Source organism: Mustela nigripes, chromosome 7 (genome assembly GCF_022355385.1).
Source record: "Mustela nigripes isolate SB6536 chromosome 7, MUSNIG.SB6536, whole genome shotgun sequence".
Taxonomy (NCBI): Eukaryota; Metazoa; Chordata; class Mammalia; order Carnivora; family Mustelidae; genus Mustela; species Mustela nigripes.
Window position 1 is genome coordinate 52707278 of NC_081563.1, and position 14958 is coordinate 52722235.

The 14958-nt window shown below is 42.9% G+C and overlaps 1 protein-coding gene across 1 annotated transcript in view; it reads left to right on the forward strand.

Annotated features, from left to right (window-relative positions):
* Positions 1 to 1910: 1910 nt before the first annotated feature.
* The window catches only part of ADD2 (adducin 2), a 105381-nt gene continuing 92333 nt past the window's right edge, over positions 1911 to 14958 (forward strand). Inside the window, exon 1 of the mRNA XM_059405896.1 lies at positions 1911 to 2299. The gene's annotated coding sequence lies outside the window, so the exon portion shown is untranslated. The remainder of the gene's footprint in view (positions 2300 to 14958) is intronic.

The following is a 14958-nucleotide window of genomic DNA, read 5'->3' on the forward strand; positions in this document are numbered from 1 at the left end:
TCCCTGGACCCTGGGATCCTGATTCGAACCGAAGGCAGACACCTAATGACTGAGCCACCCAGGAGCCCCCTTGTTCTGCATTTTAAAGTTAATTTTTTTTTTCATCTCCTTCCAGAAGCCATGTGCAGGGTAGTGGTTAGGGCTTATAAGCTGTGGAGCCGTATTGTGTGTGTTTGAATCTTTGCTCAACCACTCACTAGCTGTGTGACCTTTGGTCAGTTACCTCTCTGTGTGTCAATCTCTTCAACTGTAAAATGGGATAATGATAGTACTGTCTTTATGGAGTTCTTGTGAGGATTAAATGAATAAAAATGGATGTAAAGCCTTCAGAACACTGGCAGGAGCCACCAAGAGTTTGCAATTACTAGTTTGAGAAAGCTAAATAATACATCAGGAAGAGAAATTTTTGAGTGATGGAGATGACTAAGGGGATTTATGAAGCCTGCTATTTCTGGACTAAACAAAAATTCTCTATTCCCTTTATGGATTCTATTTCCGAAAAGGGCCCACCATAACTATAATTTCAGGGCTCTGGAGGAGATGTTCTTAACTCCCTAGGTATCCTCCCTCAGCACCAATAATGCATAGCCACCTGAAGTGTCTCAATAAACACATGACTTCCTGGTGCTGGCCAGACGGAACTTGGATCTTCGTGACTCAGCTGCTTATAATTCTAGCAGGTTTTGACAGGAGAATGGGGAAAAAGCTTGTGGACTCAGCAATTCTGAAAGTGAAATGGGAGTGAGTGAGAAGCTCTGGGTAAGAAAGGAGGGGATAGAGACTGGGGGATGGAGGGGCTGGAAGAGCTAAAGCATCTGAGATGGAGTATTGGCCAGTTCTTGGGTGGTTGTGGTGGCCATCTTCTCTTTTTCCACACCAGGAGTAGCTCACATAGAGTGGCATTTCTTACATGTCAGAGTACAAAGGAATTACTAGGGATGCTTGTTAAATAAAAAGCTTCCTAGGCCCACCTCCAGAAATTGTTTCTGTGGCAGGCCTGTGATGGAGATTCGTGGGTTTTATGGGAGCATCTAACGGTGGTGGTGGCCTAGAGCTAGAATGAGCAGAGGAGCCATGATCGGGTTGGGGGAAATGACCAGGAGCTTTTCTGGAAGCCATACTTGCCCTGCAATCAACATTAAAACAAAAAAACAAAAACAAAACCATGTGGAGTGAATGCTGATTTGGGGAAGCTGGTGGGGCTGGGTGGGGGGAGTGGTTTCCAAAGTCCTAAGCTACCACATGATATTCCTAGTCTGAGGGCATATTGAGAGAAACTGTCAGAAAGTAGAAGTGGAAGATGCTTTAGGTATGCTGTCATTTTACAGACTGAGACAGTATTGCCCAGAAAGGTTAAGTGATTTCATCAAAGTCACACAGCTAGTTAATGGCAGGTCTGAGACTGTAATCAAGTATTCTGGTTCTCCACCCAGTTCCCTATTCACTAAACACCTGTTCCCTCTGGGATGAGGAGAGGGGTGAGAGGAGAAAAGTAATGAGAATTGGAGGGAGCTGGGCGCACAGTCCCAGACCGCAGGACAACAAAAAATTTTGCTATAGTAGAAGAATTAGAATAGGGATAATTTGGGCTCAGATTCAAATGGTCAACAATTGCTATTAAAACCCCTAATAGTTAATTTTCTAAAGGCAGATTTCCCAGGCAATAAATATTTCAGCTGAGGGACTTTTTTTTTTTTTTTTTTTTTTTAAATCCTAGGGAGAATATATCGTTAAATGAAGGTCACGTTTCAGATTTCCTTCCTAGTAACAAAATCCTCATACTAGCTCTTGGCTAAGTTCGTAGTGCCCGAGTGGACGTGGGCAGAGGCCGGGCGGTGGGACTGCGGCAGCGCGGGCGGCGGGCATTGCGGGTGGGGGCACTGCAGCATCGCGGCCCTGGGGCAGCCGGGCAGCGGCCCGCTAGAGGGGGCGCTGTGGGCGCCGCCAGGCGTCCTTTTGTCAGCGCGCACGGCCAAGAGAGCTCTCATTTCCTCCCAGCCTTGTGCGGGAAATGGATTTAATTCTGACCGCAGGGCTGTAAGGGACGAGCGTGAGCGACAGCCTTTTGTCAAGAAGTAGCGGCTTCTGTTGTCTGTAATCACCGCTGACGCGGGGAAGCTGCATTGCTGGTGGAATTCCAGGCAGCTCTGACAAGTGTGGGGCTGCAGGATGGGAAGAAAACATTGCTCTGCAGATTAGCTGGGTGCGTTTATTAAGCAGACACCCACAGGAAAAGACAGCAAAGCAAAACAGCAACCCACCGTGGAAGACCAGGGATGGATAAGATGCTGTGCAGGAGGTAAGTCCGGCTTGGGAATGGGCGTCGTGGCTTGCCTTGGTTTTGTTTCTTTTGATGGAATTTGAGACCCCTACGGCAACCGTCCGTCCACCGTGCGCGAGCTGGTTGGTCCCGATTGTCAAGGGTCTGCTAGTGTGTGTGTGAGTGATGCCGCCCTTCCCCACAGCTGTGCGTTTTGTGTCTAAAGGTTTCTGTGGATGATGTAAAATTGGAGGATCTTCGGAAAGATCCTCCGGGGCTGAGTAGGGCTGGCCTCAGCGTGGGGACGGTGGGACGCACTCGCTCCGAGCGCCACGCCTGACAGGTGGGGCATTCTTCTGGGTCAGGGCTGGCGGGCGGCAAGCGTCGCTTCACGGGGGCTGCCCCTCCCTAACCTTCCTGCTTGGCCGCCGCCCTCCCGGGAAGCGGTGAGGGGTGCTCGGCGGGCTGGGCGCGTCCCCCGGGCGTCGTCAAGGCTCGAGGCGGGGCGCTCTGCCGCAGCTGCGAGGCAGCAGGTGCGGCATCGGCGGCGGCCTGCATTTGGAGCAGGGGAGCTGGCACGTGAGCGGGCCCCAGTGGATCTGGATTTTTATGCCACTCCACCACTTTGGAGGGAAAAAGGGCCACTGTCCCCAAGAGGTCTTGCCAGTCTGCTCCTCCCTTAGCTTTCATCTTCCCTCCCCTCTATTTTCCTGCCTCCTCTCCCCTCCTCTGCCCCCGGTTGGAGACCACCCTTGGTCCGGGAGGCCGGGTGGTGGGGTGGGGGGCGGGCAGCTTCTTCCAATTTTGAAATCACAACCACTGAGCTACCAGGTGATAGGTTTGGGATGGAGTGGGGGCGGGGCAGACTGCTTTAGGATGCCGATCAGGCGCTCGGTCTAGCCTATTGTCTTGCTTTTTCTCCCCCTTCCCTTTCTTCTATAATCTCCACCCCTCGCCAAAGAGAGGGAGAAAGAAAGACCGAGAGAGAAAGCCCCAGGAGAGAGAGGGAGGGAGGGAGGGAGGGGGAGAGAGAGAGAAAAGGGAAGGGGGGAAAAAAAGCCCCAGCCCACACCCTATCAAATTCTTTTTAAAAATTGTCATTTATCTGTGACACATGATTATTACCCATCTGTTTCTTTACACCCACTCTTGCCTCTTGCAGTTTGTTGTCTGAGATTCAACTGACTCAAATGAGCCTTATTAATAATAGAAATCAAATCTCAGTTTGCTAAATGGACATTTTGTGCTTTCTGACTAAGCCCAAAGGAGAGGGTAATCTGACATCCTGGTGGGAGCAAGTGATTGGAGAGGGCAGACCCAACTCCTTTCACATCTAGTGTGTGGGTCTAGTTAAGGTACATGCATGAGATGCATGTTTAACGTGTAGGGGTGGCCTCGTTAAAGGGATTTAAACATTGGGTTTCATTTTAAGAGAGAATTGGTAAACATCTGAAATGAAAATGGTTTAAATGATTAAGAGCAGTTAGCTGAAGTTTCAGACTTGCAAGTCACTCTGGCCACTAGCATATGAATAGTCTATGTTAGATTTTACCGAGGGATTTAGATCATTTAATATTTTTGCTTTATAATGTTCTACCTTCATTCTGTGATCAGACTTTTGTCAGTGGGTAGGGACCAGGATCTTGCCCAGACCTGTCTCTTTCCCCACCCCTGTCCACTTTTCATCTCTCCACCCCTAATAGCAAACCTTTTATTATTGTAATTTCAATATATTTTGGAGAACCACTAAAATCTTTGATCCCAAATCCATACAGTTTGTAGGAAGCCATATATTCTTTCTTGTCCAATTGCTTAACCTTATTAAAAATCTGTTTGTTACATACAAAATACATAGCACTGCCTGAAATGACGCACCACATGTGGTTTCTGGGCTTGAGTTGAGTTGGCTTTAAATGTTAGGATGGCGCTAGAATTAGCACATCACAGCTATTCTCTAAGAGTTTACAGGTGATGACATATGTTTGTTGGGACAGAATTCAGTGTTAAGGTTTCAAAAGTATGTTGGAAAGACTTTGATAAATGTATTTATCTACCTTGTTCTACAAGAAATCTAAGACAGTTTATTGGTCTTCATAAACCATACCAAGGGAGACTAACTTAGAAGTAAATGACAAAGAAAAAAGAAGACTAAGGATAGAGATATAAAATGGTATTAAGAATGAAACTAATACAAAAATACAAGCATAAGACCCCCTGTACTTGTTATGAAAGTAAACAAATCCAACTCTAAACTTTCCAGCATGTCACCGAACAAGAACTGACCAACCCATGACTCATGTGTTTATTTATTTATTGACTCATCCACCCATTTCTTCATTTAACAAACACTCAGTGAGGCCCTACTATGTGCCAGGTTCTGTGAAGGGTGCAGGGCAGACATGGTCTCTGTCTTGACAGCACTTAGCGATGAAGGAGAGGAACTGACATTCATCTGGAAACTCTGTAAATGAATGTATAATCACAGATCATTCTGAGAGCTATGCAGAAAAAGTATGAAACACAGAATGTCACATGTCCAGAACATAAAACACAAAACAAAAATGTAACTGAAGCACAATAGTTCTTGATTCTAAGAGCAGAAAAGAACTCTTCGAAAATATAACAGTGTTTGGAATGGTGGCTTCAGTCATGTTCTTGTCAGATACAAGGAGGGATACATACTGCTGTTGTTTGTTTTTTTTTTAAGATTTTATATATTTATTTGACACAGAGAGAGAGAGATCACAAGTAGGCAGAGCAGCAGGCAGAGAGAGAGGGGGAAGCAGGCTCCCCATTGAGCAGAGAGCTCAAAGCTGGCCTTGATCCCCGGACCCTGAGATCATGACCTGAGCTGAAGACAGAGGCTTAACCCTCTGAGCCACACAGGTGCCCCAAACCATGTTTTTAAAGTGTTCCTCAGTGTGAGTTTATATCACTCATGGGTCTCTCAGACCACTGGGGTTCTGAGATATACACATTTTGAGGGATCTGTGTCTTCTCTAAAATTAGCAGTTTTACTTCAGTGATAATCTTAAATAATTAGTAATAAAATGTGTTCTGTATTATCTTGATGGCAACTCCAAAGCCAATGGTAGGGCCTGTATTTGCCTCTGTGTCTTTTCATGTGAGCCAGGAGCAGGCCTGGTGGCTCAGGTCATGAGGCAGAGAGGAGTTTAACTAGAGGTACATGGAGAGAACGGTGAGTCCCCACAGGGCACAGGCTCGTCAGACTCAGAAGAACAATTCCTGGGGGGCACCTGGGTGGCTCAGTGGGTTAAAGCCTCTGCCTTCGGCTCAGGTCATGATCTCAGGGTCTTGGGATCAAGCCTTACATCCGACTCTGCTCAGTGGGGAGCCTGTCTCCCCCCACCTCTCTGCCTGCCTCTCTGCCTACTTGTGATCTCTGTCTGTCAAATAAATAAATAAAATTAAAAAAAAAAAAAAGAACAATTCCTGGGATCAGCACTATATTGTCAAAGACTGTTGCTCTCATGCTAGTCATAGTCATAGTCATAGTCACTAAGTTGCAGGAACTTATTAGCAGCAGGTGTTGTAGTGAAAACACAATGACAGAGTTCCTGTTGCTAGTTTCAGCAATAATTGGATTAGATCTAAATTTGATGCAGATTTAGTAACCTCCAATAACTACCTTGTGTCCAAAACAATGAGACCGGTAATTTGGTGTAATGATTGAGTGGAGCCAGACTGTCTGACTTCAAATTCATTTTTCTACTTACTAGCTGTGAAACTTGGGCAAGTTACTCAACCTCTGTGATCCTCAGTTTCTTTTGAAACTATGGAGATAAATACATGGTATTGATTTCATAGTGACATTGCAAGGATTAGAGTCACTACATGTGAAAGACTTGGAGCATATAGTAAAGTTCAGTAGATGTTAGTGATGTTAGTTACTATTTTTATTAGTATAAAATGGCACCCATTTAGGTAAGCATCTCAGGATGGTTTTTAGAAGAATTTTAAATTATGATATCTGATTATCTTCAAGGTAGCAAACACATTTTTGAGGTTACTAATATTATTTTGCCTACATGCTTTATTAGTTGCCCCCATTGGTATAATTGAAGCCAAAATTCAGAGAGTGATAACATGTAGTAACTAGACCTGAGACTATATCTTTCTGTTGATAAACCCAAAATGGAGTTTTAATTCCAACAAAACAATATCATCTGTTGCAAGAAGATAACTTTATGTATTTGACATTTTAAAGTTTTATAGTTGCATTTATTCATAAATTTATTTTGGCATTTTAGTTATATGAAAGCTGTAATGCCTGGGTGTTTTTAACTGGTCTTTATGAGTGTACTTATTTAAGTTACATTTTAATAAATGTGACGTAGGTCAACCTTGGGTCCATAAGAGATTTTTTCCTTCAAAAGAGATTTCTGTAGGGGTGCCTGGGTGGCTCAGTGGGTTAAGCCTCTGCCTGCAGCTCAGGTCATGATCTCAAGGTCCTGAGATCGAGCCCTGCATCAGGCTCTGCTCATCAGGAAGCCTGTTTCCCCCTTTCTATGCCTGCCTGCCTCTCTGCCTACTTGTGATCTCTGTCAAATAAATAAATAAAATCTTTAAAAAAAAAGATTTCTGTATAGTGGAAGCATTTTGGACTGTAGACAAAGACACACCCAAGATGTTTGAAATAGAATTTTGAATCTCTAGAAGAGAGATTGCAGCCCTAATATTTTACTCTGTATACCTTGGCTACCATAGGTTTAACTTGAAAGAATTTTAAGACCATAATACCAAAAACTGCCTCTGCTTACAACAACAACATCAAAGTCCCCCAGACTCGTAGAGCACCTATGGAATGGCAAGGTTCCAGCAAAGATTCATCCTGACCTAACTTCCATAGTAAACTACATCTGAGAGGTTTGCCAATGTTGCTAAATGAGGTGAAAAGAGTCTTTTCTCTGTGAACTACAGTGTTCAATTGTATAGTTTAAAATGAGTTTACTGATTATATTGTTCAAATCTGTTTTTAAGTTTTCCTTTTTTTTAAAGATTTTATTTATTTGACAGACAGAGATCACAAGTAGGCAGAGAGGCAGGCAGAGAGAGAGAGAGGGGGAAGCAGGCTCCCTGCTGAGCAGAGAGCCCGACATGGGGCTTGATCCCAGGACCCTGGGATCATGACCTGAGCCGAAGACAGAGGCTTTCACCCACTGAGCCACCCAGGAGCCCCTGTTCTTAAGTTTTCTTTGTACTTAAGTGATCTGTCAAAGATTACAAAATTATGACAGTCTCCCACTATAATTGTTTTTGATAGCTTTCCTTTTAATATATACCTATCATAAAACTATGCATTTATATTGTATTCTATTACACACAGGTTTTATTTGCTGCTGTGTTACTTAGGGCCCTGGTTGCCAGGGACTGATGGCTTTTTTGGGATGGGGGACATTTCATGCTAAAACCAGGACATGCCAGGCAAAGGAAGACAGATCTATTTTAGTTGCAGAGAAGAGAGAGATAACAAAGGGCCTAGATTCTTCAAGGACTCTCTAGAAGATATGGTAGAGATGGTGCCAACCAAGATCAACCAGCCCATGAGTCAACAGGGGCCCTCCCCAGAGGAAGCAGGGATATTCTTCCAGCTGAGTCCTAGAAAAATACTCAGGCTCAATGCACCAGACCTGGATGTGCTAGGGTGTGGTCAGTGGGAAGATGGGGGTAATAATCAGAGGGCTTTAGGAACTTTATCGGCACCTTCCACCTTGAGTAACTGGACCCCCAATCCTGATGTGTGCTGAGGGACCCCTGAATAATGTGGGGCTTTAAGATAGCAAGCTTCAAACCAGGTCAGTTCTGATCACCCCCAACAGTTAGAGCTGAAAATAAAGTACATAAATAAATGTCACTTGACCCAGCTGTAAATATCTCTAGTGTGCTTGGTCTGACAGAGGACCCCCTAAGCAACCCAGGCAGGACCTGGAGGCTAGGGAATTTAGGATGCGGTTGTCAGAAAGCAAATATCAGTGCTCCATATGATATCTGGCACGGTCTTCCTGGGCCCAGCCTTGAAAGTACTTACCAAGCCAAGGAGAAAATGCCTTTGACTACTGTGAGTGGCAGCTTTAAGGACCATTGACATCCTTCACCCATGCCTTCCCCCCCCTGCAGACAGCTGATTGAATAGGCATAGACCTGTGAGGACTTAGGATCTCAGGGCAGGGTGTCCATATGAGGCCAAACAGGGAGGGGGAGTCAGGGTGAGGAGGTAAAACACAAAAACCAGTTCCCGCCCCCCCCCCCAACACCATCCAAAAGAAAATGAACAAACAGAAAAAACAGACATGAGGGCGTTAATAAGTCATTCCCCTGCTCCCCTAGCCAATTTAGAGAAGAAGCCACTTGGTTTTCTTGAGGTGGCCAAGTGATTCTTGTTCTGGTAGCTTCCATGAGGCCCAGCTAGACATTTGGTCTCTGTGTTGATGAGGTTGCCTTTCATCCTGCCGGGGCTAGTTTGCTTGGGCTTGGGTTTCATCAGTCCCTCTTGAATTCCTCTGGATCTTCCCACTTCTCTTGCCTACCTTGAACTCAAACTCCTTCCATCAATCTACAGTGATCTTTCTGAAACAGAAATTGAATCTTGACAATCCTCTACTCTTGGAATAAAACCCAAATTCTTTACCTTTACATCTTCCTTCACACTCCACCCACCATCTTCCTGGACATGTCCCCTCTACAAACCTCCCTCACAGTCTCCACACCTTTCTCAAGCTCTTTCCTCCAACCTTACGTGCCCTCCCCCCACTTTTGTCTGGCAAGTTGATTCTTTTAGAAAGCCAACTGAACAGACAAGCTTCTAGCAAGCCTGATTATGATTAAAACAATACTAGAAATGAAAGGTGGGACAAAGCAGAGAAGAGATTTGAAATCATAACAATGCATTATTGTATGCTAACATATGTGAAAATCTTGATGAAATGGACATTTTCACAGGACATGTAAACTACAAGTATTTCAGAAATCCCGAATGTCCTGTTTCTGGATGGGAAGAGTTGATGTAGCAAAGATGTCGGTTCCTCACAGATTCTGCCACGTGGTTGGCAGCCTTCCTGGTAACCAGAAGTGATGCAGATTTGTTCCTATTTTTCTCTTTTTTTGGTCATTTTCTGTGGAATTTCGAAAGGGTTACTTAACTGCATATGCTCTTTTGCAAATCATTGTATCGAGGGAAAGCCAATACATGTGCATTTGCATGTCATTTCTAAATTGTTTTTCTTGAAGAGCGAATGAAGTCATTAAACTTGAAATGCTTGGGGACTTTATGAAGACAGTTTCTTCTAACAATGGACATGATTTTCAGCCCATGTTATTTTATTGAATATGAATTTTATTTTATTTACTTTCTTTACTCAGCAAGGAGCCCATATAAGAATCTCCCGACTTTTGCTTTTAAAAAAATTGATGGCGAAGCGGTGCCTGGGTAGCTCAGTCAGTAGAGCATCCAACTCTTGATTTCAGCTCAGGTCATGATCTCGGGGTCATGAGGTCGAGCCCCGTGTCAGGGCTCTGTGCTCAGCATGGAGTCCGCTTGAGATCTACCGCACCCCCCACCCCCTCCTGCTGACCTTCCCCCCACTCATGCTTGCTCACTCTCTCTCTAACTAAAATCTTTAAAAGAATTGATGGTGAAAAAATAGTCAAAAAGTGAGGGTGTGTTCAGTTCTTTCCTCCTTTACTGTGTCAGATGGCAGAGCGTCCATACTGATTATCTCGACATTCCTTTATTTAGAATTGATTCTTCTTCCCTCTTAGCACCACATTTCTCTTAGATCCTTCCAACACCCTCATTTGTGTCCCAAATTAGCTACATCTGTTACCATAGTTATGTGGTATCCAGCTTAACCCGCTCCAGGCTTGTTCCTGCTGCAGGGTGTTTGAGATTTCCTTTCTTGCATATCCAGAAGAACTGTCACTATTTTTCTTTCTTTTTCTCCTCCCCTCCCCACCCCAGGTTTGTACTGTTTTAAAGGCAATGCGTGTGTATAGTTGATTAATCAAATAGGACTGAAGGGCTTCTAACAGAAAGCAGCAATCCCTGGCCAGTCCAAATCCTTATCCACAGACAGGCAAACTGCTTTTAGCTCTTTGCCGTTCTCCCATAGTTACTTCTGTTATCTCAAAATAATATGCATACACTGCTGCTTCGATCAACTTCGATCATCCTTTGGTGACCTTCTGCCACGACAGTCAAGGATGTAGTTTATTTACATCATGCCTACTGCCTCTCCTTACTCTCTTTGTCTGGTCATCTCTGAGACTCCAGACAGGGCCTTCATAGGGGGTTTGGGAGAAGGGGGTGGGATTATGGACATTGGGGAGGGTTTGTGCTTTGGTGAATGCTGTGAAGTGTGTAAACCTGGTGATTCACAGACCTGTACCCCTGGGGATAAAAATATATGTTTATAAAAAATAAAAAATTATATTAAAAAAATGAGCTTTCTCATTCTATGGACTGTTAATTGGGTCACTTGACTCTACTCTGTGTAAGGTAAGGCTATTACCACCACCTCTTCTTGCCCTGCTTCCTCCTTCCCTCTAGCTTTCCTTTACTTTTGCTTTATCAAAGTTGATAAAATATTCATTCTGTTCCATGGCCATAGTTAGTTTCTATGATTTGTCTATAATGATGGTAATTCTAAAAGTTGAACAATTTTAAACTGTTCATTATCTGTGTTGATATTGTTCACAAGTAATAATCTAGAATTTCATATCCTTCTCAGGGGCTCCATATCTCAACCCTTGGGCCCCTAGATAGGAAACGTTTCCCAAGATGACCCTGGGGTCAGGAACACCACTACAGCTGCCCTTGTTCACCCATGCAGGGTGTGCAGTTTCCCTAAGAAGACCCCTCCGCTGATCAAACTGATGAACTGAGAACACCTGCCTACTATTTTGAGATACAGAGGTCACCACAGCTGAGTGCCTGGCTGGGGGGTGGGGTGGGGTCACTGTGTATGGGCACAGGAGAAAAGGTGAGTGAGCTCTGCTCTGCCATAGAGACCCACAATTTGTGCTGCGGTGTCCAGTCTCTTTTTTCTTCCTGCCCTTTATCTTGCCTGCCATATCACCAGCTGGGACACTTCAGGGCTGTGCCACAGATCGTCTGCTTCCTGGGCTCTAGCATCCTTTGCCTAAAATTTGGGCTGAGGCTTCTTTTGCTTCAAACATTAGTCACCAGTTCCCCATCTGCTTTTTGTCCTAAAGAAACTTGATGAAATCTCTCCTCTGATAACAACCTGCTTTTACTTTGTTATTATGGGATTATGCATTTTTATCTCCTTATGGTCAATTTAATGGAATCTAAGGAGAAAGAGAGAGAGAGAGAGAGAGAAGAACATAGGGCTATGTGGGATTAGGACCGCCATCTTGAATTAGAAGCCAAGGACATTAATTTTCAATCAAGCCATGCATAGTAGTGATAAAATAAGCTGCTGGCATGCCTATGGTTTAAATTAAAACCCAGTGAAGTTTGTTCTTCTTTGTTTTGAAAATGCCTTCAAATATGTATGGTACCTACCAACTCAATTCCAACAACTTCTCTGGTCTAGGATAGTGCAAAAACTCTGAATCATTCTTTCACCCCACTCTAAGATGAATGACTTTTAGCTTATATACAATTCTAACAGATTCAGTTGTTTCTCTTCAGAAAGGTGCAAGTCGCAAATTAGAAGAGTTTGGCTAACAGTCTGAAAAAGCCCAGGATAAGATGAGGGTTAAGAGAAGATAGAAACTTCTTAGGGGAACCTGGGCTGCAGTTATTGGCTAGTTGCTACGGAAAGTCATTTGTCAGAGTAGCCAGTACTCGATTTGGATGCAGAAAGTAAGGAACTAACAGAGAAAGTTAGTGAATAAACACTGTGTGTCCTCATAGAGGGAAGGGCTGCTGGCTTTTTTTTTTTTTTTTTTAACCTTGATAAAAAGGAGGGATTTTGGGGTTCCAAAGGTGCTTTGTTCAGAAAGTAAATGTGGAATTATACATATTAAGAAGTTTCAGTTGCCTCTGTTTCCATTTAATTTGGAGATAATTGCTTCATTTTTCAGCTCTTGCAGTGATCACTGAGACCGAAGACAGTTTTGGGGATCTTGCTTTATAGATCTTAACTGTTGAAGTTACAAGCTATAAAAACTGTTACCAGTTTTGAAGCCTGTCCTTGTTATACTTGGTTCTGAACTGAAAATGTATCAGGTTTAAGGATGTCAAAGAATTAAAACCTGCTTTTCAAAATCTATTATATTTATAGATGAAATGATCAATGTCTATGATTTGTCTCAAAATCTTCTTTTATTGGGTTATAGGTGGGATTGAGGTGAATTGAGATGGACTACAAGTTGATAGTTTTGAGACTGGGCATAATATCTAAACTGACACTTTTCAAAGTAAAAGGAGATGCTATTAATAATTACACTGGGACAAGAGATGTGACCCAGACCCTCTCAGGAAAATTGCAATCTACTCTAAAGTTAGACAATGGGTACTTGGAGTTCATTATATAGTATGCTCTCCAATTTTGCATATTTGTGAATTTTTCCATAATTAAATATGTCTGCTGTTTTATAGTGTTTGCTCTTTTGTTATAATTGGAGACTTTCATCTTAATCATGATGTTAAACATTAGTCAACTTCAAACACAAAAGGAAAATAGCTAGAGAATATTGTTAAAGGACAAATCTATTAAGTTAATTTATAATAATGGGACAAAAATCCATAGCTCCTACAACTGGGACACCCAGGAAGCAATACTTAATTAAGTCGACAATGTTTTAAAGCAGATCTCTAGCTTTAGTTATGCAAAAGGACCTCATTTTTATTGCTGTGGATTGGGTTCCTTGGGATTTTATGGATAGCTGGGTACATCCCCAGAAAGTTCAAGTCTGCTGGGAAATGAAGAGCCAAGCCAAGAAAGTGGGGCTTCGATTTGCAGAGCAAGTCTACAATGCTGATATGTAATTATCTTAGTGTCTCTCCTATTGAGGTTCTGCATTACTTTTCACCTGCTAAAAGAGTCTTTCAAAGTTAGTCAGAATTTGAGAAAGAAGGTCGCTATTCTTGCTCTATAATTGCCATGGTATGTCATCCCATGGTTACTGAAGTTTTTGCTTCTGCCAGTGTGAGGTGATATGGCTGACGTATGTGGATAAGGCAGCAAGGCTGAGCTCTGTGTTTTAGGATGTCAGTTATTCTGTTTCTACCCATCAGAGGACCAAGTGGTTGTGGATTTGGAGTGAGGTTCTTAGTGCCCGACAGAGGGACTGAGATGAATGCCCAGCTGCTAGATGGTCCCTTGAAAGGAGCCTGGGAGTACCAGGAAAGGTACTCTGTCGTATGTGAGCTCTTTCCATTCTAATGTGCTGCTTCTGTGCGATCAGGAACCAGTTCTGCAAAAATGATTTTTTCTGATGCTACTTGTGTTACAGGTATAATTTACTATTGTGTCCCATGTGTTATGCAAAAGAACATCACTTTTTAATTTATTGGCTTGTGCTTTTTAAAGTCAAGCTTGCTGAGATAGAGTACAGTTCACCTTTCTTAGGTTTATTGTTCTATGAATTTTGACAAATATGTACATTCATGTAACCAGCACCACAATTAAGGTTCCTTTGTGCCCCTTTGGAGTGAATCTCCCCCATCCACCCACAGCCCCTGACAACCACCCAACTGGTTTTGCCTTTTTCAGGATGTCCTATAAATGGGAGCATACAGTGTAGTCTTGTGTCCAACTTCTTTCACTTTGTATAATATTTTTGAGATTAAACCTTGTTGCTGCAAATATTAATGGTTCATTTCTTTTGATTGCTGAGTAATATTTATTTGGATGGCTGTACCAGTTTGTTTAGTTATCCACCCATTAAAGGACATTTGGGTTGTTTCCAGTTTTTGATGATTATAAATAAAGCCACTGTACATATTGATACACAAATTTTTGTGTATTTTGGTTCTCATAGGTAAATAATATCTAGGAGTGGGGTTGTGTTGTGGTATCCTAAGTGTATTCATAACTTTATAAGAAACTGCCAAATTGTTTCCAAAATGACTCTATCCCATTTTGCATCCCCACCAGCAATTATTAGAGTTCTAGATGCTCTACACTTGGTATTGCTAGTTTTTTTTTTTTTTTTAATTTTAGCCCTTATGATAGAGGTGGGGTAGTATCTCATTGTGGTTTTAATTTGCATTTCCTTAATGTCAATGACTTTGAACATCTTTTCATGAGCTTGAATGACACAGTATCTCTTTTTTGGTTGTCTCTTGTCTTTTAAATGTCTGCACGTTTCGGCCATTCTAAGGCAAACAGGAGAAGGGATATTTCCTTAGTCTCAAAGGGGGAGCAGAAGCATAATGGGCCATAGTGAGAGTGTGGGGAGCACTGTAGAGGGATGTAAGGAGAGTTGCCCAAGAGGAAGGTAGTATGGGAGAGGTGGAGGGGGTGAAGTCAGGAGCTAAGCTATCTCATCCTTCCCTCCTACCCCGGCTGCTTCAGGATTTCTTCTCTGGAGGATATTATGGTTTGTATTATGAGGAGCTACTCCCTTAGGAAGTAAGGGAGGGATGGAAGAAGACAGCTGTAATACTGACTCCTTTCTTTTTCTTCTTAATGTGCTTACTTCAAGTTTGGTCTTTACTGGTTATAAAGACCAGTTAATATCTCTTTAAAATAGATGTTTAAAATAGA